At 49.6% G+C, this 5,094-nt stretch overlaps 1 pseudogene; it reads left to right on the top strand.

The window, feature by feature from the left end:
• The first annotated feature begins 472 nt into the window (after positions 1-472).
• Positions 473-3,668, top strand: LOC108312698 (annotated as a pseudogene).
• The last annotated feature ends 1,426 nt before the right edge of the window (positions 3,669-5,094 follow it).

The following is a 5,094-nucleotide window of genomic DNA, read 5'->3' as shown; positions in this document are numbered from 1 at the left end:
CACCTGTCTTTCCCACCAGAAGGATGCCTGGGACAGAGGGAGGAAGTGCAGCACATGTGTCGTCTCCTGTAACTTTGCTGCAAGGTGATAAATACCTTTTGTTTCTATTTTGAATGAGATCTTTCTTTTCCATTATTTTTTCTAAGTGGTTACTGTTGGAAATACGAAAGCTATTGATTTTTGTGCATTTATTTTGTAACTTTCTGCCTTACTGAACTCTCATTATTTCTAATAGTTTTTCAGGTCAATTCTCCCAAAGGGAAAAAAAGAAAATTTAGGCAAGGTGACAAAACTCATAAAAACGCATGAAATCAGCCACCACCATACAATTTGCTCTAAGATGTGTATAAAATCAAGGTAGAAACAAAATTTCACCTGTGCTACGTGCAAGCCACCTGTTCCCACCCACCCCACTGTTTCCACCGGAAGGCTACTCCCCAGTGTAGGGAGAAAAGTCCTTTGCTGGAGTCAGATGGCCAGATTTCCCCCGTTCCTGGACTGTCAGGACCGGAACAGGCTCCCAAGCAGCGAGGAGAAGCCCAGGACAGAGGCTAGCTCTCTCAGACCTGACCCCAGCCTGCTGCCCGTCACGCCCGCCCCTCTGCAGGCATCCAGTCACCCACGCTACCAGCAGTCTTCAAGCCTAACTGAGCACCTACGGTGTGCCAGGTTTGGGAATTCAAGAATACAAAAGGTCTAGTCCCTTCTTCAGACACCTTTCAAACACAGAGCCTTTCCACAGATGGGCCACATTTCGTTTTACCAGAATAAGCCTAAACAGCCTTCGATACACACTTCGTTACTGACTCTTCTTTGTGGGATGTGCCAACGCAGTCAACACTCTACCCAGACACCCTCCAACTCCTTTTACGGCTACTTGTGTTGCTCTCCCGGCTTCTGTGTGAACTTGTTTCTGCTGCCGGCACCTCAGGCGGCTGGAGCCACTTGGCCCCCACCTGCAGAGACTGGGGATGCCTGGGAGCCCACATCCCCCCAAGGTAGCCCTTGGCCAATGATTGACAGGCACAGGCGTGTCAGACTCAGAGATGTAACCCACGCTTCGGGGCCCCCCAAAGGACTGGGGTGAAGCTGCCCTGCCCAGTTTCCCAGGGAGCACTTCCTCAATGCATCGCTTTCTCAGAAGCCTTCCTCTCGGGCTTTGCTTCTGGGTAACTCCACCTAAGACAGAACAAATGTCTGACCTCCACTGCCATAGTTTCCCATCTGTCAGGCTGGCATAACCAGAAAGTCTCCCGAGAAAAAGATTAGAGTTCTATTATAAATTAAATTGTGTCCCCCTCAAAATTCATATGTTAAAGCCTTAAATCCTCAATGTGATTATATTTGGAGACAGAGCCTATGAGGAAGTAATTAAGGCCAGGTGAGGTCACAACGAAGGGACCCTGATCCAATAGGATTAGTGTCCTTTTGAGAAAAGACACCAGCAGCTCACATGCTGGCTTGTGCTCTCTCTCTCTCTCTCTGTCTCTCTCTGTCTCTCTCTCTCTCTCCCCCCGTCTCTCTCTCTCTCTCTTTCTCTCCCTGTCTCTCTCTCTCTCTCCCTGTCTCTTTCTCTCTCTCTCTCTCCCCCCCCACCACCCATCCCCCGTATGCACAAAGAAGGAGGACGCAGCAAGATGGTGCTCACCTGCAAGTCAAGAGAAAGGCCAAGGATGAAACCTACCTTGCCAGTACGTTGATCATGGGCTTTTGGCCTCCGTGGCTGTGAAGAGTAAATTTCTGCTGTTTCAGCCACTCAGTCGATGACATTTTACATGGCAGCCCTAGCTGACTAACACAGATTGATGCCTTCACCTGTTCTGTGGCTCAGATCCTGGAACAGCCTCCTCCGTTTTATTCAAGTCACCAAGATCATGTTCCACAAAACAAAATTCTTGTGGCTCTGAGGACAAGTCTGCCCCACCCTGTGAAAGATAAAATAAAATGGAAGCCATAGACCAGATGTTGGCGAACTTTCCTTGTAAAGGGCCAGATAGTAAATATCTTAGGTGCTGCAGGGCGCATGGTCTCTGTGGTAACCACTCACTTCTGAATGGTAGTGCAGACGCAGCCACAGGCCTGATTTGTAAATGAATGAGTGTGGCTGGGTTCCAGTAAACTTTATTTAGAAAAGCAGATCTCTGAGACCTGCAGGTATGTATCCAGCTGTGAACATGGGTCTCCGTTTTACAGGATAGGGTTTGCTAAAGTTGTCAAAAATAAGGCCTGCTTTACGAGAAACCAAGTGAAATTCAGAAAACGAGATGTTAAAACTGATTATTAAGAAACACTTAATGATGCTGGATAAAAATAAGTACAACACATCCAATTACAGGAGGATAGTTTGGTGACAGAGATACCACTTGTCAGAGTGCCTGTACAGAAGGGGACCTGATTGTCTGTGCAGCTGACGCATGTAAACTGCCGAGATGCCGTGCGATGGGGGACCTCACAGTCTGCTGCAGCGTACCGAGCCGGCCGCTGCCTGCCCGCAGGCTTCTCAGTGGGTCGGGCACGGACAAGATTTATGAAGGCCAGGTGCAGGTGGATACAATCGGAGATGAACACCACGTGGAAAGCACCGATGGTCGGCTGGTGGCTCCACCTGCTATTTGGATGCAGGGCTTGCCAGAACCAGCACTGGTGATAAAGGTTTTGGAGCCCTGAAGGGAGCTGTGGATGGAGACCTCTCTGTCTCTCACAGCACACAACAGATTCCCTGGTTATGATGCTGAAAGCAAGACACTGAATGCACATCGGAAGTACATCGTGGGTCAGAATGTTGCAGATGACATGCGTTACCCAATGGAAGAAAATGAAGATGCTTACAAGAAACAGTTCTCCCAATACATAAAGAACAGCGTAACTCCAGACATGACGGAGGAGCTGTAGAAGAAAGCTCACGCTGCTATGCGAGAGAATCCAGGCTACGAGAAGAGACCCAAGAAAGAAGATAAAGAGAAAAGGTGGAACCATCCCAAAATGTCCCTGCCCAGAAGAAACACTGGATCGCTCAAAAGAAGGCAAGCTTCGTCAGGGCTCAAGAACGGGCTGCTGGGAGCTACACTGAATTTCCTATGAGAATTTTTCAGATAAAGACAATAAATTTATCGACTAAGCTACTAAAAAAGAAAAAGAACGAAATAAAAGCAGATCTTTTCGGGTTTCCTGACCCACACAACCAACTCTCTGAGCTGGAAGAGAGTTGAGCAAACCTCAGATCCACCCCAGATCGTGAAGACAAGGACAAGTGCATAGGTGGGAGGGGCTCCCCAAGGTCTCCCAGGGAGCTCATGGCCATCAGACTAGAAATGGACACCCCCACTCCTCAATTCTCTTCTGTGGTTCAGAACCCACGCTGAAGCAGGTGGGGCTAAACCGTAAAGGGTTCTGTGAATGTTGGTAATAGAGGGTGGAAGCGTGCTGCGGGAGGGGAGGGAAGGACAGAAGTCAGCAAAGAGCCGGGTACTGAGACAGCCTGCAGCATTCCCACCTGAGGCTCTGGCCCTAATGGGCAAGTCCGCCCCTCAACAACAACGAGGCGACAATGATACTAAAAGCAAGACATTGAATGCACATCCAAGGTACATCCTGGGTCAGAATGTTGCAGATGACATGCGTTACCTAATGGAAGGAGCTGAAGAAGCTGGCCCTGACCTCCAACCCTCAGTGACTATGAGGCAGCGATGATACTGACCCTGACCTCCAACCCTCAGTGACTATGAGGCAGGGATGATACTGACCCTGACCTCCAACCCTCAGTGACTATGAGGCAGGGTTGATACTGACCCTGAACTCCAACCCTCAGTGACTATGAGGCAGCGATGATACTGACCCTGACCTCCAACACCCCATTGTTTTTCAAAGGAAGATGCAAGGCTAGCCCCTCCCCCACCTGCTGAAGATCAAGATGAGGGACAAGGGAAGAGGAGGCCAGTGACTGAGCCCTGTAGGGCAGCACGTAGGGCGGGACCTTTGGTCTACACCAAGGCTATGACTGCAATGCTCACTTGCACAAGGGTGGCTCAGTTCACACTCTCACAGAGCTGTGCTTTAGGCATGAAGTTGGGGCCTATTTTGAGACATCAGCTGCGCAAACTTTCACCTGTGGCTTTCTACTCAGAGAGGCCGTGTAGGGCTTGCAGCCTCCTTGCCAGGCCCAGGACAAGATAAAAGAGGCCTGGCGGTTGTCAGGATCTATGGTGCCCTCTCCCTCTCCCCGCTCCACCCTCTCCCTCTCTCTCCACCCCCTCCCTCTCTCTCCCCACCCCCCTCGCTCTCTCTTGCTCTCTCTCTGTCTCCATTTGTTGCCACAGACCACTGGGCTCAGGTGAGAGCTTCTCTGCAGATGCGGGAAGGGAGCTGCTGTTCATGGCCGTGGCCCTCCGCGTGCTTTGGGACTCCTCACAGCCCCACAAGGTTCCTTTGGGCCCCCTCAGAAGTCTGGGCCCACCCAGCATGAAAATCTCCCAAGTCAGAGCCTCAAGTTTTAGAGAAAGAAATTTGCAGATGTGCAAAGAGAAAAGAAAAGGGGACGTTTGGTCCAGAGCAGAGGAGCGATTCTATTTGGAATTGTTTGACCACCTCACTGCCAGGGAAAAATAAACCAAGCATACCACCAGCACCCTAGAAACAGATTTTTTAAAATCTTCGTATCAACAAGATTTCGGCCTTCAATCATCTCAAATAGAACCTAAGCAGCAGGAGTCACTGTAGATACATACGGGAAAGAAAGGAGACCAGAAAAAAAAGAGCTTTGCATCACGTGACTTTATGCTGCAGAAACTTAATGAGAAACACACCACATTTCCAGAACCCTCCTTCTAGTCAGGGCTCCCGCTGAGATAAAAGGTCAAGAGGAGAGACGGAGGGAGCGGGAGGGAGCAGGGAAGGCACTCTGACTGCAAAGTCAGGCCCGAATTTCATAGGAGCTGCTATCGGGTCTGATAGTCTAGACTGATTATTTTCTTTGAATGCCAGATGTAAAGGGCTTGCATAAACGAACCGCAAACATTACCCATTTAAAAACAAATCGACCCCAGCTGCATTCACTGCGCAAAGAACTTTCCATTCCAGACGCTGCAGAGAGCGCTC

This window comes from Cebus imitator, unplaced genomic scaffold, assembly GCF_001604975.1.
Source record: "Cebus imitator isolate Cc_AM_T3 unplaced genomic scaffold, Cebus_imitator-1.0 Scaffold129, whole genome shotgun sequence".
Taxonomy (NCBI): Eukaryota; Metazoa; Chordata; class Mammalia; order Primates; family Cebidae; genus Cebus; species Cebus imitator.
Note: the sequence above shows the minus strand (reverse complement) of the source record. Positions and strands in the feature narration are given on the sequence as shown.